This window comes from Leptonychotes weddellii, chromosome 5, assembly GCF_054177405.1.
Source record: "Leptonychotes weddellii isolate Sample4059 chromosome 5, ASM5417740v2, whole genome shotgun sequence".
NCBI lineage: Eukaryota > Metazoa > Chordata > Mammalia > Carnivora > Phocidae > Leptonychotes > Leptonychotes weddellii.
In genome coordinates, this window is record NC_138373.1 from 144,075,527 (window position 1) to 144,101,303 (window position 25,777).

Sequence of the window (25,777 nt, forward strand, 5' to 3'; positions counted from 1 at the left end):
CTGATGAGAGAGTTGTTGCTCTTCTTTTCTTCGATCTCCTGTTGAGTTTGTAGGTGTTCAGAATGGTTTGATCCCTATCCAGCTGAATTCCTGAGAGGAGATGAAATCCAGGTCTCCTACTCCTCCGCCATCTTGCTCCGCCCGGCTCTTGCCTATTTAATCCAGCGTGTTCTCTTTCCCCTCGCTAGCTCTCAAGTCAGGGGGGCCATGGGGAGGGGTGGAGCCCTGGGGAATTTACAGAGGAGGTCATTTTATTTTTCAGAATTAGTTTCACAGCCCTCAAAGTCCTCTGTACTCCACCTGTTCATCCCTTCCCCAGCCCCTGATAACCTCTGGTCTTCTGACTGTCTCCGTAGTTCTGCCTTTTCCAGGGTGTCAGGTAATTGGAGTTATCCAGAACGTAGCCTTTTCACAAGGGCTACTTTCGCAGAGCAATTTGCATTTGAGGCTCCCTCGTGTCTTTTCATGGCTTGATAGCTCATTTCTTTCTTAGCACTGAATAATATTCCATTGTCTGGATGATTTATCCATTCACCTGCTGAAGGACATCTCGGTAGCGTCCAAGTTTTGACAATTATGAATAAAACTGCTATAAACATTTGTGTGTAGGTTTTTTGCTTTTTTGTTTTTTGGTTTTTCTTAGAGAGAGAGGGAGAGCGCGTGCATGCACGAGTGGGGTTGGGGGTGCAGAGGGAGAGAGATAATCTTTTTTTTTTAAGGATTTATTTATTTGACAGAGAGAGACACAGCAAGAGAGGGAACACAAGCAGGGGGAGTGGGAGAGGGAGAAGCAGGCTCCCCGCTGAGCAGAGAGCCCGATGTGGGGCTCGATCCCAGGACCCCGGGATCACGACCCAAGCGGAAGGCAGACGCCTAACAACTGAGCCACCCAGGCGCCCCGGAGAGAGAGAATCTTAAGCAGGCTCCACACCAGCCTCATGTGCTGGGACCCTGAGATCATGACCTGAGCCGAAATCAGGAGTCGGATGCTTCACCTACTGAGCCACCCAGGTGCCCCTCGTGTGCAGGTTTTTGTGAGGACCTAGGTTTCCAGCTCCTTTGGGTAAATGCCAGTGGAAAACTTTGTTTATGGCCATTCTGCTTACTGACTCATGACTCAACAGGAAAGACCCAGCTGGGAAGTACATGGTCAAGGGCAGAACTAGAGGTGAGGTGGTTCTGGACGCTGTTAGACAAATGTGATTAAAAGAAGGATTTATACTCATTAAAATTAGTCCGTTTACACGGAGTTCTGGAATGCACACTCTGTGCTATAAACCAAATCCTTGGGATTCCGTAATGAACTGAAGGATCCACCCACCTAGATATGACTCTCCGGTGAGAGCCCTTGCCTCTCTCAAGTGACCATGCAAGTGAAAGTGTAGGGACACTGGGGTGTCTGGCCTAAATGGGGAAACGAGTAGGGAACATGTGAAGCGGGACATGGGCAAGAGAAGCCTAGTGATAGCTTGCAGCCTTCCTGTGTCATCTTCCCATCCCTGAAAAGTTCCCTCCTGACTGGAGGTAGTCACACTGCTGTCTATCTACCATCCAGAAAATACAGCCACCTGCCGCTTCCTGATCACTAGAAGATAACTTCAATCCCTCAAATGGGGTTTGTGGGTCCCTTTCCTTTAATAATAATAATAGCTAACAGCTTTGAGCCTTCTGTGTATTCTGGGCACCACTCTAAATGGTTTGCATGCATTGGCACACGTAACATTCTCACAACAACCCGGTGAGGTAGGTCCTGTGCTGTGCTGTTTTTTTCATACCCATTTTGCAGATGAAAGTAGAGCAGTAGAGAAAGGTGAATTAGCTTGCCCAAGGTCACAGAGCTGATAATCCATAGAGTTAGGATTTGAACCTGGGAAGACTGAGCTTAGCCCTCATTCTCCTAACCTCTCGGCGCTGACACCTTTGAGTATATCGCTGTGGGTAGGATAGTCCCTGCAGAGGACGAGTTCATGGCTTATTGAGGGAGAAACCCCTACAGGTATGCAGCTATAATGTGGTGCGGTCAGAACGATAATCGTGGTGTGTGCCTGGTGCTGTAGCAATACTGAGGGAGGAACTGACTGCTTAGCAAAAGTTTATCTTCCTTCCTCTCCCCTTCCCTCCCTCTTTCTCTCTGTTCCTTCCCTTCTTCCTTCCATCTCCAAATATATATTGAGCATCTGTTATGTACAAGGATAGGGACCAGGCTATCATACAAGAAACACGGGGTTCTGCCCCTATGGATCACTGTCTCATGGGGGAAAACAGAGAGTGAGCAAGAATTGTACCAATCTGCTAAGTCTTGGGTCAGGGGACAAAATTGTCCTAACTTTAGCACAGAAAGTCCCGCTTCTGGGAAGCCCCTCTGTTCCAGGCAAACTGGATGGGTACCCTAGTTGTGTGAAAAGGGAAGCATAAAGTATTATCTTTTGTTTGATTTGTTCCTAAATTTGCTCACTCGGCAGGTGTCAGGTGGAATTTCCCTGCTGTTTTTTTTTTTTTTTTAAGATTTTATTTATTTATTTGACAGAGAGAGACACAGCGAGAGAGGGAACGCAAGCAGGGGGAGCGGGAGAGGGAGAAGCAGGCTTCCCGCCGAGCAGGGAGCCTGATGCAGGCTCGATCCCAGGACCCTGAGATCATGACCTGAGCCGAAGGCAGACGCTTAATGACTGAGCCACCCAGGTGCCCCTCCCTGCTGTTTTTATGTTGCTTTTCTTTTGATCACCGGGGAGGCTGGACAGTGCTCTTACTGCTTTTCAACCACATGTATTTTCTTGTTTGGGAGACAGCTGCTGTCTGTGTCAGAATTTGCCTACTGAGGCAGAGGTTCTCCAACTTGAGTGGGCATCAGAATCCCCTGGAGGGAGGGCTTGTTGAAACACAGATGGCTGTTTCTGATTCAGCAGGTCTGGAGTGTGGCTTGAGAATGTGCATTTCTAACAAGCTCCCAGTGAGGCTGATGCTGCAGGTTAATCAGGGACCGCCCTTGGGAAATCACTGTACTGAAGGTGTTTTGTGGGAGTTCTTCATTTCACAAAGTGATTCTCAACCTGGCTGCACATTGGAATCACCTGGGAGCTTTTCAAAATGCAGATGCTCAGGCGCTACCCTGGACCAAATGCATCAGATCTCTGGGAATGGAACTTGGGCATTGTTAGGTTGAAAATGTTTCCCATGTGATTTCATCATTTCTGTAGGAAAGGGTAGCAACTGGGAAGATGAAGAAAAGAAAGTGCTTCCTACTTTCTTTGAAATAGATTATTGTATACTTGTGTGTTGTATTTTTAAAATTAAAATAGCCTAAACCTAGATCCCATAGATTGTCTCCTCTGTCTTTTCCTCAAAGTTTTATAGTTTTATGTTCAGCATTTAAGTCCATGAGAAATTTAGAGTTAATATTTGTACAAAGTGTGTGGTTTAGGTTAAGGATTTTGTTTGTTTGTTTGTTTGCCTACAGATGTCCCATTGTCCCTGTGCCATGTTTTGAAAAGGCTACCTTTCCTCCACTGAATTACTTTTGCACTTGCCAAAAATCAGTTGAGCATGTTTGGGTAGATCTATTTCTGGGTTCTCTATTCTGTTCCATTGATCTGTGTGTCTATTCCTCCACCAATACTACCCATCCTTGATTACTTTGGCTTTATAATAGTCTTGAAATTGGATAGATGGATTCCTCCCACTTTATTCTTCTCTTTCAAAATTATTTTACCTGTTTTGGTTCTTTTGCCTTCCCATATAAAGCTTAGAATAATCTTGTCTATATCTACAAAAATCTTGTGGGAATTTGACAGGAATTGAGTTAAACCTGTGTAGCAATTTGGGGAGAATTGACAACCTTACTATATTGAGCCTGCCAATCCATGAACATGGTATGTTTCTTTGTGTATTTAGATCTTTGATTTCTCTCATAAATATTTTGTACTTTTCAGCCTACAAGTCCTGTACATGTTTTGTTAGATTTACATCTAAGTATTTCACCTTTCTTGTGAACAATTACAAATAGTTTTAAAAATTTTGATGTCCATCTGTTCATTGCTAGTATATAGAAATACAATTGTATATTTATCTTGTATATTTTTGTATATTTATCTTGTATCCCTGTGTCTTTGCTAAACCCGCTTATTTGAGGATAATCTTATAGACTCCTTGATGATTTTCTACATGGACAATCATGTCTTCTGCAAATATATCCTCTTTTCTGGTCTGTATGCCTTTTCTTTCTTTCTTTCTTTTTTTTCTTTTTTCTTTTTTTTTAACCTTCCTTCATTGCCTTGACCTTACAACACTATGTTGAATAAGAGTGGTGAGAGTAGACGTCTTTGCCTTCTTCCCAATCTTAAGAGGAAACATTCAGTCTTTCACCATACAGTATGTTAGCTGTATGGTGGTTTTCTTTTTAAGATTTTATTTATTTATTTGAGAGAGAGAGAGTGAGAGAGAGAGAGAGCACAAGCCAGGGGGAAAGGCAGAGGGAGAAGCAGACTCCCACTGAGCAGGGAGCCCGATGTGGGGCTCGATCCCAGGACCCTGGGATCATGACCCGAGCTTAAGGCAGATGCCCAACCGACTGAGCCACCCAGATGCCCCTGCTATAGGGTGTTTTTGTAGATGTTCTTCATTAAGTTGAGAAAGCAATTCTCTATTCCAATTTTTCTGTGAGTTTTTTTTTAACATGAATGGCCATGGAATTTTGTCAATGCTTTGCCCACATCAATTTATATGATTATGTGACTCTTCTTCTTTAGCCTATTAATATGGTGGATTCCACTGATTGACTTTCAAATATTGAATCAGCCTTGCATCCCTAGGACAAACCCTGCTTGGTTATAGTGTACAATTCTTTTTATATATTGCTGAATTCTACTTGCTAATATTTCATTAATGATTTTTGTGTCTGTATTCACAAGGAATATTGATCTGTAGTTTCCTTTTTTGGTACTGTCTTTGGTTTTGATATCAGGGTAATACTAGGTGAATTGGAAGTGTTTCTTCCTCTTGTATTTTCTGATAGAGAATGTATAGAGATACTGTTAATTTTTTTTGAAACATTTGGTAGAATTCCAATGAAACCATCTGGGTCTGGAGACTTCTTTTTTGGGAGTTTTTAAATTACGAATTCAATTTCCTTAACAGTTGTAGGCATATTCAAATTTTCTAGTTCATATTAAGTGAGTTATAGTCTTTGTGTTTTTCGAGGAATTGGTCCATTTTATCTAAGTTGTCAAAAAATGTGTTCTCAATAGCTTTTTAAAATTCACTCTCCTCCGTTAGTTCCTCTCACATTGAAATAAGATGCTGAGTCCCCCACATGCCTTCCCCACACTCATTCAGGTCACAGAGCTGGTAAATGACAAAAAAACATTGCTCTGTATTTCAACCCAGAGCCAGCATCCTGGACCCTCAGGCAGAGCCCAGGTTGGGGCAGTCTCAATGTGAATTCAGTTTCAGGGAACCAGCTGGCCTTGGGCTTCTCTAAAATGTCCTGGAACCCAAGAGGGCTGGAGATCCTCTAAGTCACCTAAACCTTCCCCGGAGATAACCTCAGAGGAAGGGAGGTGGGAGCCCCTTCCGGGAGATGGGGTTTGAGAAGAAACGCTGGGGGCCCCGGGCACCACTAGGTGGCGCTCAGAACACACAGTTACTTGGCGCTGGCCAGTGGTGGCTCTAAGCGGCTCAGCTCAGCAAGCCAGGTCTGTGGGGGCATTTTGTTCTTTCAGAGAGATGAACGCTAGAGCCTAGAGCCTGCAAGGATCGCAGGAGCTCTGGGGTGGTGGAGTTTGCAACCCTTTCTCAGACTTCCCTGCGGACAGAGGTGCTGAAGCTTGAGAGTAAGGTGCTGGCGAGGCTCCCAGGAGGTGTCAGAAGCTCCAAAGAGCAGCTGGAGAGACAATGTCCGCACGGAGACTCTACGTCCATACTGGGATGGGGAGCCCACACTGAAGCAACATCCACACTGAGGCAAGAACAGCACCCCAAAGCCTCCGGTTAGGAAGTAGTGACACCCCCAGCCGGGCCTGGAGCCCGGTCCAGAAGAATCTACCTTGTTTCCCTTCCTGGGGGCCTAGCTCCTTACACCACACCCTCCACCAGATCCGGCCCCCTGCAGAGCTGCAGTGATTCCCTCCCCCTCATCAAATATACTTTAAGAAGAGGGTCCTCTGGACTCAACTGGAAGGCCCGAGGTAGGTCCTGCCTCTGCCACACACCGTGTACTTTGGGCAAGTCTTGTGCAGCATCTTTGCTAGATTTGGGACTAAGGCTAAATTCTGACCTGCTCTGCTGTTGACCTGAGCCACTTCACCCGTCCTCAGGCAGGCCAGCTGGGAGGTCGCCATATTGATGCGGAACGGAGCGCAGACATCCCGCGGGCTAAGTGCATTAGAGCCCAGAGCTCCGGGGCTCCAGCCACCCTCCTGCCTCCGCCTCCCGCGTAGCCCCGGCGATAGGCATGCCCCACTGCGCCTGGCTGGACCAGGTCTAAATCCTGATTCAACCACTGCCAGGCTGTGCCACCTTGGCAAAGTTACTCAACCTTGGTGAGCCTCAGGTTCACGTCCGTCACATGCAGATAATAACAGCGTCGTGCAGCTTGAATGTAGGTAGATACGCGGCACGGAGTAAGCCCTTCCTGGTTGGCTGTTAGCAGCTATTTCTATGTCTCTCCTGTTATTAGGCTCTGTGTCTTCCCCATCCTTGCCTGAACAGCAGATGTATTCGCTTCCTACTGCTGCTGTAACAAATGCCTGCAAACTTAGTGCCTTAAAACAGCGCGGAGTTTCTCTCTCGCAGTTCTAGAGGCCAGAAGTCTATAATCAAGGTATTGATAGAGCTGCATTCTTTCTGGAGACTTCAGGGGAGAATCCACTTCCTCACCTTACCCAGCTTCCAGAGGCTATCTCTTCTGTCCTTTTCTCCTCCTCCCCACACCTCTTCTTTAATATTTTTGTGACTAATAATAATTCTTCCTGGGGTAAAAAAAAAAAAAAAAAAGATTACAAGTGGGGAAGCTAGCCCATAATGAGACTTTAGGAATAAATTTCTATGTAATAGAGTTCAAAAATTTCCCCAGGGGTCAGGCTTCTCCGCCCCGCTGTCAGTCCTCGGTACATATATTTAGCCCGTGAAAGCAGCAATGAGTGTATCAGAAGCCAAGGTGACAACTGTAGAAGGCCGAGATTTGCAGTTGCTCTTTTGTTCTTGCTTGCTTTTAGGCTTGGCTGTCTTATTTAATAAGTCATTCATTCATTCACCAGTTACAGCGCCCCAGCCGCTCTGGGGTGGGATTGGTTGGCGGCTGGACGCTCCCCACCCCCTTCCCGTGATCAGTTCAGGAGTGGACGTGACCCAGTGAGCGGAGGCGCTTGTCAGAGGGGGGCTCCAGGCAGAGTTCTCTGTTCCACAGGACGGGAACGAACCTGGCAATGGGCTGAAGCAATAGGTGTGTAAAAATGCCACATGTGAAAGATTTGCATCATAGCCTTGCCTGGAACAGTGAACAACTAGAAGAAATCGTGGAGTTTGGTTAAGCAAGCTGTGGTGTATCAATAAAAAGCAATGTTGTGCTGTGATTTAAAATTATATGGCGACTATAAAACATGAAGAAAGTTTACGGTATAATATTAAGAGAAAAATTTAGACATAAAACTATATATATATATGGTGTGATGAAAACTATGTAACGATTATGTGGGTTTATAAGAATTAAAATTAGAAGGCCATTATTAATGAATGGAAATAATTACTTTGTTAAGACTACTGGGGTTATAACTAGTTAAAAATACCCTTAAACTGTTCTACAGTGGACTCTATATTTTATTTCTTCAAAAGAACTCCTGTAGTAATTTCTGAACAGGTGAACCAATTGGTTGCCATCTTCCAAGGACCACTTGCTTGGTGTGCACATGACCCTGATTTCCTTGCCGGTCCCCCTCTGATCTTGAAGGTCCCAGCCTTCGGTTGGACAGAAAGGGGACAGGTTTCTCAAGATCTCAGGGCTGCTGGCCCGCGCTTCTGACTTCCTACTGGGTACGCCAGCAGGTCTCCCAGTTTATCATACTCTGGGATTGTGCTGGTGATGGAGGCGCAAAGCATAAACCAACCTTTTCCATGGCTCCCCCCACATCTTTCGTTCCATTTTAACGACACCATGAAGTCAATAGATTACCTTTTGGTAAGGAGCCACTTTTTGAAAATGCGTTGTGTAGAAAGGACATTTCCCAATGTTCTCCTCCCACCACACCCATTTTTTCCTACCACCTTTTTTTTTTTCCCCTAAAGCCGTGACCCGGGAACTTTAGTTATATCAGAATCATGGGGAGGAGCCAGTTCTTTAAGATGCAGACTCTTGGGTCTCACTTCCGGAGTCTGCTTTAGTCCAGTTCCCAGGGGGCATCTTTTGTCTGCATTTTTACCACACTCTCCAGGCGATTGCACTCCCTCCTGATTGGAACAAGAACCACGAGTTCCACTACACTTGGAGGGATGCCTCTTGAAAGATGGGCAAAACCCAGAGGGGATAAAGAGAAGAGGCCACCAGAAGAGAAGCAACACTGGGCTTGCTGCTTCCTCCCTCAAATGCACGATCAAACACACAAATAAAAAAGGACTTGACCTTTCCTTTCAGAACTCCTTGGATGGGGACCTGCATATCCCAGGAGAAACTGGTAAAGGCTATGTGCGCCTGATTTGGGTCAAAATTAAACAGCCAAGCTGAAAATCGTGCCCTTGTGGAATGACAAATTGAATGTGCTCAAAAGATCCATTTGCACAACTGATTGTGATCCTGACCGAGGTTAATAGTTCTTTACAATTCGATAAAGGCTTGGGCTTGGATGATGCAACCATTTTAGCAAGCTTTGTCTGCTCTATGTATAATGACAATGGAATATTAACACATTTCATTGATTCTGAGATGCAGTGCCCACCCCCTCCACACACATTTTTAGCAGCTAGGCAACTGGAATGTGTCTTATGATTAATGTCTTATTGTCTTTGACACAAGGTCATGACATGGTTGTCATTGCCCAACACCTCCTCTCAGAATGCGAGCACAGCACCAGGAAAGAAATGCTCTTCCTCACGCCATCGATTGCCTGGAGGGCAACTTTGTGTTGAAAACTATGAACATTGACAACACTGAGTTGAAAATCACTAAGAAGATTTAGACTCTGAAAAAATTTTGAGAATAACTTGGCCACTTTTTTTCACCTATATTTTCCTCTTTAGGTGTGCCCAAGGGTGACATGTGATAAATATACGTAAGCCACTAAATAAGTACTTTTGGTAAGTCTAAAATAGACATTTGCAGAGATAAGGAAGCATTGCATCACAGTTAATTGGCAACATTTTTTTACTTTCTTAGCAGTACATACAACAGTGGTGCTTCTTACAATCGATGGCATCTCAGTCATGGTGAGATGTAGGAGCTCACACATGTAGCCCTTCCTACCTGCCAGGCATGAATACTTCATGCATATTAACTCATTTGAATCCTCATTATCATTAGGCCCAGATTACAGATAAGGAAACTGAGGCACTTTGGGGCTAAGGCAGCCAGAGACTGGTAGAGCTGGTGGGATCCCAGTGCAAGCAGCCAGCTCCAGGGTCCAGGCTCAGATGCTATACTTCAGGATCTCACATACAAGGGTGTAAGTTTGCAACGTGGCAGATAATAACTGCTGAAGAATTTTCAACTGGATTTGTATTAGTTTAGGGGGAAAAAAATGTGCCAACAAGGTGCCAACATGTTGCATAGGCAAGGTCAATTCTGTGACAGGCAGAAGGGCAGCAACGGTGGCCTGGAGCGAGGTTATTTCTCACCTGACCTCCCTAGCAGGCACTGTCTCATTTTACCGGGACACCTCACATCGGAAAGGTTCTCGTGGCTTCTCATTGTGTTTAGTGGAACATTGAGATATCTTTACACCCGAGGTGGGGCTGGAACTCACGACTGCAAGATCAAGAGCCGCATGCTCCTCAGTGGAACATTGAAAGGAGCAGAAACAAAAGTTTTTCGTCTACTCCGCATTTTCCATTGCTTCATATTGAAATGGGTATGAATTTAATGCTGACTTTTGTGCAGATGTTGCTGCCTTTGTCAGACGAGGAGGCACTCCCAGTTTGGAGGGACTGAATTCAGGCTTGAATCATTATTCTTTGAGAAGGAGTAAATAGACATTAAGACAAAGGGTAAAAATGTGGATTCAGTGTTGATCTAATGGTAAAGTCTTGCTCCCAAGTTTACTTCATTTAGCAGATTTTTTTTTCATTTAGCAGATTTTTTTAAAAGCCTGAATTAGCCCAAATTTTCTTTTTACCACATGTGACAAAATTGATACGATGACAATGAAATCTGAGCTATGAATGGAGTTGATTGTGGAGACTGAATCTTTGGAGGCTTAGTTCATTTACAGATGCCAAAAGTTACAGTCTTGGTAATAAGACAGGAACAAAGGAATCAGTCGTCTTTGTTCAGGGAAAACGTCTTTGGAAAACTGTTTTTGGTTTTTTTGTTTTTTTTTTTTTTCAAGGTAAAAACAGCCCAAAGAAGAGATCAGGATCTGAAAGTCCACCATCTGACCCAAGCTTCTTACTCTCTCAGTAGGAGGATGGTTAAAGAGTCTCCCTGGACAGGAGCCTCCAAGAGTAGTACAGTGTTTCATCCCTCATAGCACTTTGTCCTCTGACTCCCCCCGCCATCTGCCTTCTGCACCCACACATTTATGAGTATCGGAATTCTTGAAGTATCGTGAAAAGAAATCGCCCAGGTCCTGAATCTGCTCTGCAGTATCCACTCTCTTCAATTCCGCCCATATTTTTAGGAATTTACAGCCTTGGTACGTTCACATTGCCTTCATTGACTGAAAAGAAGGTAGAAAATTTTAGGAAACTTCTATAAGTAATTTAAAGCATTATTTTTGTATTAAATCAGATGCAACTGTATTACTGAGGAAAATGTGAAATCTGGGTGAATTTTAAGGAGGAAATTAAGAATAGCAGATACATTTCTGGCTTTCTGGACAGCTTCAAACCAGACCCCCAAGCCCCCAGGATTGAGTGTTCATTTTTGTCTACCCTAGAGGGATACTGATGTGGAAAAGTTTGAGAAGCTCTGCTTTACAAAGAGCCCCTTGAGCCTCATGGCCATTGGTCTTTAAGCAGAAAAATACACCTGGTTTCTTCTGTCCTGGGCTGCCTTCCATTGCTGTCCACCCATGACCATGGTCTGCCCATTGGTGGGCACTGGGAGTTGAGGGCTTCCTTGGCAGAATGTTCCCTGTAGTTTCATCCCAGGAGCCCATGTAGTGTGGTTTGCAAAGCTAAATTAGAGACCACCCTTCAAGGCTGAAATGAAGTCCTTTCCTCTGTTCAGTCCCAACTGGTTTTGATGTAGGAGGGAGTTATAGCTACAGTGGGCGCCATCTGGGAGCCCACCAAGAGCACCTGGAAAAACCAACAGAGGCCATGCCTATTTGTATAGAGAGGACAGAATCTCTGCCAATCTTTGGATAATGTTTTCCCTGTTGTCTTGGGCTTTTAAAAGAAAAGAACACATCTCCATGTATTTTAATATTCATTCATTCATTCAGTAAAATTCTTGAGCTGCTTTAGGCATGGGGAATACAGCAGCAAACAAAACAGATAAAAATTCCTGCCCTGATGCAGCTTATGTGCCAAGGTGGGGAGGGAGATAATTTTAAAAATGATAAAAATGTCTAGAATGATGGCAATCTATAAAGGAAAACGAGGGGGGCGCCTGGGTGGCTCAGTCAGTTAAGCGTCTGCCTTCGGCTCAGGTCATGATCTTGGGGTCCTGGGATTGTTGGTTGGGCTCCCTGTTCAGTGGAGAGCCTGCTTCTCCTCTTCCTCTGCCCCTCCTCCCCCTGCTTGTGCTCTCTCTCTCTCCCAAATGAATAAATAAAATCTTGAAAAAAGAAAAAAGAAAAGTGAGGGAAGAAGGATGGGAACACGTGTGTGTTAATGGGTTGGTTGCAATAGTAATGAGGATGATCAAATATTACTCAACAGGCGACATTTGAGCAAACGACTGAAGCATTTGGATCTGTTGCTTTGAAGGGACAGTCTGTCCTGTTGCCTGATGGGTTGGATATAGGGTGTGAGAGAAGGAGGGAAATTGAGGATGATTCCAAAGTGGGACCAACAGCTTATAACATGGCTCCCGGTGATCCCCACCACCTCGTATTCATGTCTCTGTAGCTCCCCTCCTCTTGAATCTGAGCTGGACCCTGTCATTTGTTTCTAATGAACAGAATATGGCAGAGTTGCTGAGCTGTCATTTCTGTGATTAGGTGACACAAGGTTGACTTCCTCTATGCACAGTTCCTCTCTATTGTCTTCTCTGTGTGCACATGTCAGTGAAGCAAGGTGCCTTGCTGGAGAGGTCCACATGACAAGCACCTGGGGGCAACCCCCAACCAACACCCAGCAAGGAACCAGAGTCCTCAGTCCAACAACCCATGAAGAACCGAATCCTGCCAACAGCCACATGAGCTTGGAGTGGGTCCTTCCCCAGCTGAGCTTGGAGATAAGATCACAGTGCCTGCTCACACTGACGGCATCATGTGAGCCGACCGGCGGCATGTCCGGGTCCCTCACCCACAGCAGCTGGGGGGTAACCCGTGTGTGTTTCAAGCTGTTAAGTTTGGGGATAATTGGTTATGCAGCAATACATAACTAATACACAAGGTTTTTGATCTGGGTAACTGGAAGAATAAAATTACCATTCATCATAGCATGAGATGAGTATAGATAGAAGGGCTTTTTGGTAGGAAAATCGCAAATTTGGTTTTGCATATGTACAATACGCACACATTTCTGTTTTGGTGATAATGTTTATCGTGAATTTTTCAAATGGTGGTTAGCTACCAATATGTATGCCCTAAATGTTCTCCCACGAACCACTTTAAAAAATGTTAATTGATGCATCTTCAGAAGTCAGATTCTATAGCAATTTTAGTCACAATTATTTCTGGAAACTGAGAACATCAAATATAGTACCAGCCCATTAATTCTGATGTCTCACTTTTGGAATTTATTTATTTTTTTACAGTTTGCACAAAAATGGGATAAAATGCATCTTTGTATATCTATGAGGAGAAGGTTTGCTGGAGCAAATTGACATACAAATAATTTAAGAGTAAGAATGTTTCATTTTTAGCATTTAAGAAGGATTTATTTACATGCTCACAGAGCCACTCACGGTTAGTAGAAGTTTGTTCAACCTACTGAGGCTTTGAATTATGATAACCTCTATGGGGACCAAAAGGAAAGTTTGAAACCAAAGAGACACAAAGGAGATGAAATTGGCAGACAGTGGTGCTCGGTTGGATGTTGAAGAAGGGACCATGCAGACACTGTCTGTTACCTATGCAGTCCCTCATCTTTCTTGCCCCAAGAGCACCATTTTGGCTCTGACATCAGGTGGCCAGTGTGATGAGAGGGGCCTGGTCTTCACGTGACCCCAGAAGGGAAATCGCTGTTAATCTCAGCCATTCTAATGATTCCATTCTCCTTGCCTATGACTGGCTTAGGATGGGCATGTGACACAGTCATGGCCAGTGAGACATGAAGGAAGTCTCCACTGGGGGGTGCCTCTACAAAGGGTTTCTTTGCTCTTTAAAAGATAATGTTGAGGGAGACTTTCTTTTCTGCCTCTGGATATGGCTGTCTGCTTGTGTTAGCTGGAACCAGGCTAAGAGATGCAGCCAACAGGCTGAGGGTGGCCAGCTGGAAAGACAGAGGAACTTGGGTTCTTGATGTTCTTGATGCTAAAGGCAAAACCACCACATCAAGCAGTCCTGGAGCTGCCACATTTGGGGGCTTGTTTTTATGAGATGGGACATATCATAATGACATAAGCCATTTTGAGTTTGGGTTTTCTGTTACTTGCTGTTACAAGCATTCTGAGACAAGAAAATTCTAGGGTAAGGTCTAGTTTTCTGGTTTGGTCAGTGGATTCATTTACCAAAAGGAAATTCAGAAGGAGAAGGCGAGTGGGCTGGGGAGAAATAATTGGCTGGGTTCAGATCATGTTTAGTTAAAGGTGTCTCTGGGACACTCAGGGGAGGACATCTGTGGAAGGACTGATGTGCAGATCTGGAGGGGAGGAGGGAGCTCTGAGCAGAGGTAGAGCATGGGAGTTCTTGTGGAGAACAGAGGTGATGGTTGTGACACAGTCTTTGGCTTGGTCTTGAACCCAAGCTTTACCTCTTAATGCCTCTGTTACCCGGGGCAGGGCACTTGACTTTTTAAAACCTTCCTTTCCTCATTTGTAAAATGGAAATGCTTTGTCTCAGTGTTTCCAGAGTAGGAATTCTTTTTTTGTTGTTTTTGTTTTTTTTGTTGTTGTTGTTCTTTTTAATTTATTTGACAGAGAGAGAGATAGCAAGGAAGGGAGCACAAGTAGGGGGAGTGGGAGAGGGAGAAGCAGGCTTCCAGCCGAGCAGGAAGCCCTATGTGGGGCTTGATCCCAGGACCCTGGGATCATGACCAAGCCGAAGGCAGACGCCCAATGAGTGAGCCACCCAGGCGCCCCCAAAGTAGGAATTCTTACCTCGATGAGGCAGAGGCAATTTCAGATCTTCACTGAACCTGTTTTCCATTCCTCTTGGGCTCAGGAGCAAACTACATGTCCCAGCATCCCCTGTTGTTAGGTGGGGTCATATGGATGAACTCTGACCAATGGGATGTGACACTCTCTTCCTTCCCGTGCCATCTGGATGCAGAGAACCCAGGAAAGGCCTTGAGGCTCCAGAGGAGGATGGAACCTTTAGAAGGAAGGAGCTTGGGTGCGTGAGTGACTTTGTGGAGAATCCCTGAGCCCCAATCACTTACATGGGACTACAACATGAGCAAAAAATCAACTGTGACCGCATTGTTTCTATAGCAGCTACCGTTCCTTACCCTGACTCATATCCACAGCATTTCCCAGTGTCTGAGACACAAGATGTCTTAGGTGGTATCCAAACAGTTTTAAATTTTGATTTGTTATGCGTTTGTTTAAAGGTAGTAGGAAGGGGTGCTTTGGTGACGCAGTCCGTTGAGCATCCGACTCTTGATTTTGGCTCAGGTCGTGATCTCAGGGTTGTGGGATCAAGCCCCGTGTCGGGCTCTGTGCCCAGTGTGGAGTCTGTTTGAGATTCTCTCTTCCTCTGCGCCTCCTGCTTGTGTTTTCTCTCTCTCTCTTTCTCAAATAAATCAATCTTAAAAAAAATAAAGGTATTAGGAAAAAATACATATATACATAAACCTAACCTTAGTTTTATGATTGCAGCCTTATGATTGTGGAGATATCATTACTTAAGATATCTTAAGGGTTGGTTTAATTAAAGAAAAATATCAAGTAAATAACAGAACAGGTGTTGGATGGAAATGGCAGAAATTAATGGTGGCACCCATGTTCTGGCTTCCTTCATGAGGTCGTGAGCCTAAAATGATGTGATGTATGGAAAGTACCTCTCCTAGGCCTGGCACACAGAAAGTGTGTGATAAATGGGAGCTCTTATCTTGTTAGTGTTCAAACCCACAACACAGGATTTCTGACACTGCATTGTATGACTGGTTTACTGTTTGCTCATCACCCTCGCTAACTCGGAGCTCTTTCAGGATGGAGATCTGTTTTATTCCTCTCAGCATCTCTAGTAGTACTTCAGTGCCTGGCACTGGGAAACCAGTAAATGGAGGTTGAGTATTGATAACCTCGGGGGAATAACCTCCTTTCTGTCCTTTCTAGGATTACAGATTTGAATATATTGCACTCCCCGTCCCACGCAGACAAGACCTATGTCTGACTCAGTGTTGGGTCCCAGCACCCAACACAGTACCTGGCACATAATTGGAGCTCAAGAAATCTTTGTTGTGGGGTGCTGGGGTGGCTCAATCGGTTAAGCGTCCGACTCTTGGTTTTAGCTCAGGTCGTGCTCTCAGGGTCGTGAGAAAGAGCCCCACGTCAGGGTCTGTGCTCAGCACGGCATCTGCTTAGGGCTCTCTGTCCTCCCCCCCACAGCTCTTGCTCCCTCTCTCTCTAAAACAAAAAAATAAATCCTAAAAAAGAAATACTTGTTGTGAAGGAACATTGATTTTAATCATGCTCATGCACTCCTGCATTGTCCAAATGGGCCTGAGCCCAGAGAACAATACATCTCAGCTAAAGATGAGGAAAGGAAAATCTGGAGAAGCAAAGTGACCCAAAAAGATCACAGGCATACAGGAATGTGCAGCAGGGCCTTTGAAAGTCATGTGGGCTGTGGAGCAATTCTTCATTGTGCGAGACTGTCCTGAGCATCGCAGGACATCTGGTATCCCTGCCAAAGCCCATTCATGTTGATGGTGTCCCTGGTCATCGTGATCATCACATATGTTCACCCCAAGGGGAACAGTACCCCCACTGGTCCAACCCATCCTCCCAAATGGAATAGAAACTAAGAGGCAGAGAGGGAGAGAGGCTTGCCCGAGCCAGAGCCAGGACTTGGATACAAATCTCTGATATTGTACCAATAATCTTTCTCCAGTCACTAATACTATGACTTATTCAGATCAAAGAGTGAGCTTCAGGAGGGAGCAGGGATTTGGGGCTGGTCAAAGTGGTGCTAAGGTTTCTCCCACTGGCTGATGAGGAGTGGAGCCCATGGGAGTCACCGTGTCCTGACTCCTACCCCCCTCCCCTCCCCCAGCAGCTCAGCCTTGCCTGGGGAGGAGAGCAGCGAGCGGGAGTGGGGAGAGTGGCAGAGATAAATCTACCTCGACAAAAAAACTGGCTTTACCTCCTAACAAAACTGAGATGAGTGTATTTTAAAGCAAATACATGTTTCAGAACTTGAGCAGAAGGATGTTAATGGCTCCATTCGAATTCAGTGGAATTTATTTGCCATCGGGGCCGGACTTTCTGAGAAGCGTGGTCAATCAAGGTTAGACATGAAAGAAGCACTTGTGGGCTGAGTGGACACAAAGTCAATCCCTGAGCCTTTCACCTCCCGCAGATTTCTTAATTAGATCTCCGAACCTCCAGCGGCCCCTGGCTGGGACAGACAGACATGTGAGCTTTCTACTTTCTGGCTTTTTCCATGTTGGAAAGATGATCTTTTCATACTTGTTTTCGCAATCAGCACTGAGACGACCAGCTAAGCACTTGGGCTGCCCTGTGTGTTTGCAGCCTCTCTATCTGAGGGGGTACCCATCATGCAGAAATGAGAAGTTTGGCTTGGCCTTTCAAAATGATTATTTTAAACAATGAATGGTGTTTACAGAAGTGCGACGGGGAATAGAGGTTCATGATGAATAGCTCCAGCAATAATTACTTATTTTTCTATATTTATCGAAAATGACTGCGTACAGTATTGCTGTTTTCTCTGAAAAGAGAAATGCGGAAATTATCACAACTATTTATCAACCCTCCTCTGTTAATGACTAGCAATTGCCACTTTTTAATTACTAGGGCAAAAGGAAGATCTTACCCCTTCGATGAGCTGGCTCTAGTGTGATTATGAACCCATCTGCACATTAATGTCAGTAACTTAGTGCGTAGAGAACAAATAGGAGGTGTGCCCCAGACCACCCAGCTGGTAGCCTATGATGCAACACAACTTGGGGCTGAAACAGTTTGTCCCCAGATTCCTCAAATGATGAGGAATTGTACGGGAACCACGTCTCTTAACAAAGGAGGTGTCTTCCAACAGCACGTGCTCATTGATGTTCAGTGATAGACTGGTAAATGTTTAAAAACCAGCTTTCCGGGGGTAAAAACTTCTGGGATATAGCACTGGCTAGTTTCTGTGGTGTAAACACTCCCATCCTGGCAGATTTTAAGATACGGTGTAATAGGCATTGGGGAAGAGCTGTGTGCAGTGGACCCTTGCAGGCTGCCGTGAGCTGCCCCAGCGCACCACTGGGTATAAATGATATCTGACACACGTTTGTTGAGAACCTACTGTGTGCCGGGCACTGTCCTAGTGCTGCAGTTACAGCAGTGAACCAAACAGACAAAGCTGCTGCTGTAGTGAGTGTAGATTGAGTAGGAGAGCCGGAAGGTAGCCAAACAGGCTAACCAGTGAGCACGTAACCCACTGTCAGGACGGATGAGTGACAAGTGAAGCCGAGTAAGAGGGAGGATTGAGACAAGATGGGGCTTTTGCATACAGCAGACAGGGTGGCCTCTGTGAGGGTATTACGAACACAAGTTTAATGAAGCGAAGGAGTGAGTCCACAAGGATGCCCGGGAAAAGAATATTCTAGGGAGAAGGAAAAACCAGCGCCAAGTGGTTGAGGTGGCAGGTGGGAGGTTGCATGGGTACTTGGGGGTTGCATTTAGTCTGTTTCTGAAAGTCTTGAGATCTGGGAAGTCTGGGGTTGCCTTCTTTCTAGGACCCAGATGTGTCTCTGGCTGTGGCCAGAGGAAGCCATATCGCTCTAAATTGAAGCAAGGGTGGAGACTGGGAGTGGCCCTGATTCTCCCCCTCCCATCTGCGTGCAAAGGCTTTGTTGTGGGATGTATGATAGCTTTTATTCTCCTGTCTGCCTGCCAACTCCTTCAATGTCCTCATATAGATCGGCTCCTGATCTTATTCGTCTTGCTCTCAAACTTATGCCCCTGCCTAGAATGGCATTCCACAGGGGAAGGATGGGTTCGCTGCTGATTTCCTATCTCCCCGAACAGTGCCTGCTCCTCCTTCCCCATCAACATTCAGTAAATATTGAATAAATTAATACAAGAATATGCAAGCATCTGATTAGTTCATTAGGACTTCCAGTGAGGTCTTGCCTGAGCTGTTAGCCCCACCTTCAACGTTTCCTATCCCTCTGCCTGCCAATTTTGTTCACCACTCAGCACCTACACAATTGCTGAGAAGAGGCGCTCATAAACATTCATTGAATGATTGCAAGCATGGATATTATTTTATTCTAAATGACTAATTTTTACTCTAAATTTCTTCTATTCCTTTTTCCTATAATGGATAGGACATTCTATTGATTTCTTTTAAACTGTGTGCAGGGAGGTAAAATTATCTATGAATTTCATTACAACCCAGTGAAGGAGGCATTAACATCTTTTGTTCTATAAAGGGGCTGCTGGGCTGACGGGCGGGAGAAGTAGTGTGGTAGACAGAATGACAGCAGGCCCTGGGGGGTCACCTTGAGCATCTCTGAAGCTACAAGAGAAACTCCGGCAGACCCAGGGCAGCTCTGGGGGCATTGGAAAACTGCTGGTGTCTCTGACTAGACACCCGTCTGCCAAAAAGGCAGGTCTTCCTTCCTGGACATCCACAGCGAGCGTGAGCTGGAAGCAGGAGAGAGGGCCGGGTTCATTTCCACGGCTTTTAGAAACTCTTCAACGATGCCGAGAGTGGGGGTTTGAAGTGAGTGTCTCACTTCATGCCACGTTTGATGTGTGGCGCACAAGGAAAGTACAGAGTCAGAGAGGCGACCCAAGAAGTGAAAGTCTTTTCCTTGTGGGAGCAAAGTCTTGCTGGGTTTAAACACGGATCAGTCTGCTCTGCGCTAATAATGAGACTGGGAAATATATTGACATTGCATGTGTTTTAAGTGCAAAGATGAAACAGACATTTCCTTTTATCTAGACATCAGTGACTAGACAAGACTCCCAGCTCAAGAGGTTTTGTTTTTTTAATTAATTAATTAATTAATTAATTAATTAATTTATTTATTTTCGCGCTGACTTCTAAAGCAAAGAAATGCCTGGCAGCACCTAATCTGTAGAGACAGGTAACTGGCAGCTTAGTATTGGGAAGTGATATTAAGGACTGTCACCGTGGTGATTCTTGGCTCTGTCCCCCACACCCCTGCCACTGAGGTTGGAATGGTCATCCCTGTGTTAGAGACAAGGAAACCAGGCTTTGGGAGGTGAATGGCCAGCCTTCTGGTGGTGGTGGGGGGGTCCCTCTGCTCAAACACGGCCTTTCTGGCTCCAAGACTGCTGTTATCTTTGACAAGGAGTTAACAATAGAAGGCAGGAACCATACTGTACAAGGCAGGGTTCTCCAGAGAAACAGAACCGATGGGAGATGTATACATATATACCTGGAGAGAAAGATTTTATTCTAAGAAATTGGCTCACAGGACAATGGCAGCTTGGCAAGTCCAAACTCTGCAGGGTAGGCTGGCAAGCAGGAAGCCCAGGGAAGAGCTGCAGGTCAGGTCCAAAGGCAATCTGTTGGCAGAACTCCCCCTTGCTTGGGGGAGGTCAGTCTTCTAGCAAGGCCTTCCACTGATTGGTTGAGGCCCATCCTCACTGTAAAGGGTAATCCTCTTTACTCAAAGTTCACTCTTCTAGAAACCACCTTTACAGAAACATCCAGAATAATGTTTGACCAAAAATCTGGGCACCGTGGCTCAGCCACGTGGATGCATTAAATTAACTGTTACACATATATTCATTTTTAAATACATTTCTTAATGATAGCAAATGCAGTACACATTCAATATAGAAACTTCACAATGGCAAAAAATATAAAAAAGAAAAAATGTTCAATCCTATCAGGGCCCACTGGGATGGATATTGCCTTAATTCTAGGCATATGAACATTGTAAGAAATATGTTTTCAGGGTGCCTGGGTGGCTCGGTTGAGCATCTGACTTTCAGTTTTGGCTCAGGTTATGATCTCAGGATCGTGAGACTGAGCCCCGGTGTTGGGCTCCGTGCTCAGTGGGGAGTCTGCTTGAGATTCTCTCTCTCCCTCTGCCCCTCCCCCACATGCTTGCATGCATGTGCGCACACATTCTCTCTCTCTCTCAAATATTTTTTAAAAAAAGAAATGTTTTCATACCCCTGTGTGATATCATTTCTCAGTAATGTTTTACGGCCATTTTTTTTCATTTAGCAAGACTCCATGAATTTTTCCCCAGGTTAATAAATATTCTTCCATATCCTTATTTTTAATGATAGCGTAGCAGGTCTGTCTCATGATGGCTGCAATGAATGGCTTCCCCTCCTGCTCAACATCCTTTCTCCTTTGTTTCTGATAATAATATTTGGTTCAGGTGGTGCTAAGTCTTACCTCTTTTGCCAGTGTATAGGCATAGGGCAAAGTTGCAAATATCGAGAAAGAGGGTTTTCTTTTCTCCAGGTTGCTAGGCTGGTACTTTATAGGTCTAGGACTATTGGAGGCCATTTTTGTCAGTCCTAAGAATGAGGGCAGTATAGAAGAAAGCAAGTAGAGAAATGAAGAAAAACAGACTTCTGATTACATTCTTTGGACACCTGGATCCAGCCTTGCCTGAAGCTACTCTCTTATACTTTTCAGCTCTGAAAGCTCATAAATCCCTCCCTTTTTGCTTAAGCCAGTAGAGTTAGATTCTGTGACTTTCCCCTAAGAGAGTTCTATCTGATATGGCATCATTCCAGCTGACATGCACCAGTACATGACTATAATGTTTTTTGTTTTTGTTTTTTCTGATAATTTACCCATGGTAGGCAAGATGTTGCAAGGGGATCTGGAGATTGCAAGATGACTAAGATGTACCCCCTGATCTGAAGGAGCCTGTGATCCAGTAATTGCAGCCAAGTGCATTTTAGACATGTACAAGGATGTTAATTCCTACAGCTTATGGGAATCAGGCCAGACTTCCCAGAGGAAGAAGCACTTGACATTGACCTTGAAAGAGGATGATAGGATTTCAAATTCCTAAATCTAAAAGGATCTAAAAGAACCCACAGTGGACTGGTCTTAAAGCACAGCTATAATATGCCTATGAATAGCCTGGGGATCTTATTAAAATGCAAATTATGATTCAATACGTCTAGGGAGGAGCCAAGATTCTGCATTTCTAAAGAGTTCCCAGATGAACTGGGCCCTGCTGGTGCACAGGCCACACTTGGAGTAGAGAGGGTCTGGCCCTTGGCCTCACACCAGGCCTCCGCCCGACCTGGGGCCCACCTTGGCCGGCTTCCTTGTGTCCTGGGAGCACACACAGCTCTGGCCTGCCTCGAGACCTGCAGCCCACTGGACCCTCTGCCTGGGATTGCTCCTTCTTGCACGTCCACCCATAGGGCTTCTCTCCACCCTCTGCCCCACTGTCTACACCTAAGGCAGGCCACTGGGGACCCCTGCTTCGCCTGTCACTTTCCAGCCCCTGTTATACCCAAGCTTTCTCACAGCCCGCTGGAGGCAGAAAATTGTGCTTGTGGGGCTCATGGGACTAAATGAATAAGCAAACAGTTGGGGGGGGGGTGCTCCACATCTCACACACGTGTAATCCATTCCCGGCAGGTGGCTTCAGCCGGAGCTCGGCCGACCTGCATCAACCTGTTCTACCTCTTTTGTACCAATTACCAGAATCTGCAAGGATGGTGTTGATTGATTTGTTCACTACCTTCTTTTTCCAGCAGAGGGTAAAGCCAGAAAGTCAGAGCCGCATTCTTCTGGCTCTCGCCCTCTCCTCCGTGGTGTCCGGCCCATGATGGGCGCTCCGCAAATATTCCCCAAATGAAATGGATGAAGGCATGGATGGGGAGCAGAGGGAGACAGGTAGCAGGAAGGACATTTCTGGCAAAGGGAAGACTGTGAGCAGTAGTGAGGAATAAAATGAGTCACCCAGTTTAGCTGGAACCGGAGTAGAGTATGTGTAGGAGGTGACAGATGGCAAGGAAGGTTGGGAACGCTCTGTAGAGGACACCTGCGGGGAACCGGTACTTAATTTGCTGGGTGATGGGGTGCTATGAGCAGATATGGTTGGAGCTCAGCTTGAGGAGTGGTGGCCTGGCCGGTGGGGGTGGGGGAGGGAGAGGGTGGGCTGGGAAGGCTGGGGATGGGGCTCCAGTAGCTGCCGGAGGCTCTGCAATGAGGGTGGGGAGCACACCTTGTGGAATCATCATGAGGTTTCGAGACGCATACGTCGGTGAGTGGTTCGTGGTGGGGTGCAGTGTGGCGGAGGCGCAGGGGACGTGCGGCGCTGGCGGGAACCCCTCCAGGACAGAAGCGTTTATGTCCCCAGTTGTTGGGGGTGTTGGTAGCTGACAGATGACAGCGGAGCCCTGTCTCACCCCAGGACGCACCTCCTTCCCCGGAGTCAGCTACATCCAGTGATGGGTAGATGTGGGGGTACAAAGGCTGGGCTCCTTACCAAGCTGGGACCAGTCCAAGGCACGAGGCTAGCTCCAGAGCTCCCTGTGGGAGGGGCGAAGGCCCTTTGATGTGACTGCCCTGCAGGCCTCCTCTGTCCAGCCCCGCTTCCTGCACTCTCGGGACAGGACAGGCTTTGTTCCAAAGGGCACTCCCCGACACACTTCCTGCACTCACGTCTCTCCCTGAGTCTGCTTTGCAGAGACCCACCACGGACACACGGAATTATCTAGACAGAGTGAGTCTAAGCTACTAGAATATCAGGTGTGGCTTTTTGGCCACAAACTGAGACACCACACTGCAAATTTTCAGTCCAGAAGCTGTGAAGGAAAGCAGTGTTGTAGAGGCTGGACCTGTGGGTCAAGAGGCTTCTTGGGCACGTCAGAAATTCTTTTTTTTGCGCTATGGACCCTTCTTAGATTAATGTTTATAGATGCATAATAAAATACATAGGATTGCAAAGGAAACCAGTTGTATTGAAACATAGTTATCGAGCCGCCTGGGTGGCTCAGTTGGTGAAGCATCCAACTTTTGGTTTCGGCTCAGGTCACGATCTCAGGGTCCTGGTTGATAAAGCCCCATGTTGGGATTCACGCTCGGGGGGTGGGGCGTCCCCTCTCCCTCTGCTCCTCCCCCCGACCCACGGCTGACATGCACGTGTGTGTGCACGCATGCACTCTCTTTCTCAAGTAAATAAATAAAATTTTAAAAATTTTAAAAAGAAACATAGTTATCAAACTACTATAAAAACAGACTTATGACATATTAATACATGGCACAGAAATTATTATGATACAGTAATACAGTTAATGAAAGGCCTATCAGTGGGTCTAATAATCTAGAAGAAGCAATTAATATAGATATTTCAAGATATATAAAGCTGCTAAAATGTGACCTGAAAATTCTGTTAATGACAAAGTTACAGAGTTTGTAAATACCAGGGTCAATGAAAATAAAGATGTAAGTTTTCCCCATGAAAGCCATGGACCCCCCCAAATTCAGTGCATGCCCTCCCAGAAGATTTGTGACCCACAAAAGGTTAAAAAAGAAAGTCTTGGTATTATAATATCTGTTATTACTTTACCATGCTTAGTTCTCCATGGTGTGATATGAATGTGTGTGTTAGGGACCCTCTAAGCCAGTCAGGAATCCACACTTCAGGGATGATTCTGTTTCGATCAGAAGGGTCACACTTTGGGTGCCTGGGTGGCTCAGTCGGTTAAGTGTCTGCCTTCGGCTCAGGTGATGATCCCAGGGTCCTGGGACAGAGTCCCTCATCAGGCTCCCTGCTCAGCAGGGGAGTCTGCTTCTCTCTTTCCCTCTGCCCCTCCCCCCTACTTGTGTGTTCTCTCTCTCTCAAGTAAATAAATAAAATCTTAAAAAAAAAAAAAAAGAACGGTCACACTTCAAGGCACCTGCTGCAGGCTCATCTGTTCCTTATCTCTGGTCAATACCAGGTATCTCACGAATTAGCATAGAGACTAGCAAAAGTGGGTTTTTATTGGTGGAATTTGTGACTAACCATCTAATGGATGTCAGAAATGGGCTCTTGTTAGTAAAATGAGTGGTGTTCAAGTTTAGAGGTGTGGGTGAAATGTTTCTGAGACTCTGTGCTTGGATGAATGGGCTTAAGAGTTCAGTGAAGGGCGCCTGGGTGGATCAGTTGGTTGAGCGTCTGTCTTTGGCTCAGGTCATGATCCTGGAGTCCTGGGATCGAGTCCCGCATCGGGCTCCCTGCTCAGCGGGGAATCTGCTTCTCCCTCTGACCCTCTTCCCTCTCGTGCTCTCTGTCTCTCATTCTCTTTCTCAAATAAATAAATAAAATCTTAAAAAAAAAAAGTTCAGTGAAGTGTCCTGCACCCTTAGGGCTGCTAGCCGCGTCCAGCCAGGGCTGCAGGCTAGCTTCTGGCCTAATATTGACCGTAGGGCTAACAGGATCCTGCCTCTGAATTTTGTCTTGTCTAATCCTCCAGAAAACATTCCTTGTAATGTGTGAGCAGATCAGCTAAAAAGGTTGGAGAACTGGAACTTTACCAAGTTCGTGTGGTATAAACCATTTGTTAACTGCAGGTGTTTGTTAACAAATAAAGTCCGTGAGGTGGGTGAATTTGGCCTGAGGTTTGCTTCCAATATAACTGGTAGCGAGGTTGCAGAGAAGTAGCTAACCCCTGCTCGCCTCAGATGTTCTGGAAAATTCTTGCATCCATCGAAAAGAACCCAGGAGATTGTGCACGGCTGTATGGTCTTAGGTCAGTTGGCAATAATGACAGTTACAAGTTCAGGGGTTCTGCGGTACAAAATCATGTATACCCGCACTAGTACTTTGCAGGAGACAGGTTTGAGGGCAGGAAGAAGAAGACTTATTGTCAGAGGCCTCAGAGCAAGGAGGGTGGAACTTGGGGTTAATTACTTAATGAATGTTTAGATAATTAGCCTGGAGGGAATGAGAGGTCAGAGCTTTACCCAAATGGCCAGAGAGAGGGTCTATTTGACTTGGCTGCTTCCCTAGCAGCTCATATGGACAATTCTTGCTTTGTTGGGATGATTCCAGCCTTAACAAACAGCCAGCAGGGCTCCCCTAAATGCTCCTCCAGAGAGAAATGAATCCCGAGGAGGAGGGGCGGGAGCGGGGCTTACTGTGAGGAGCTCTGTGTCTGCTCTCTGCGCTGTATTGGGCTTTATCA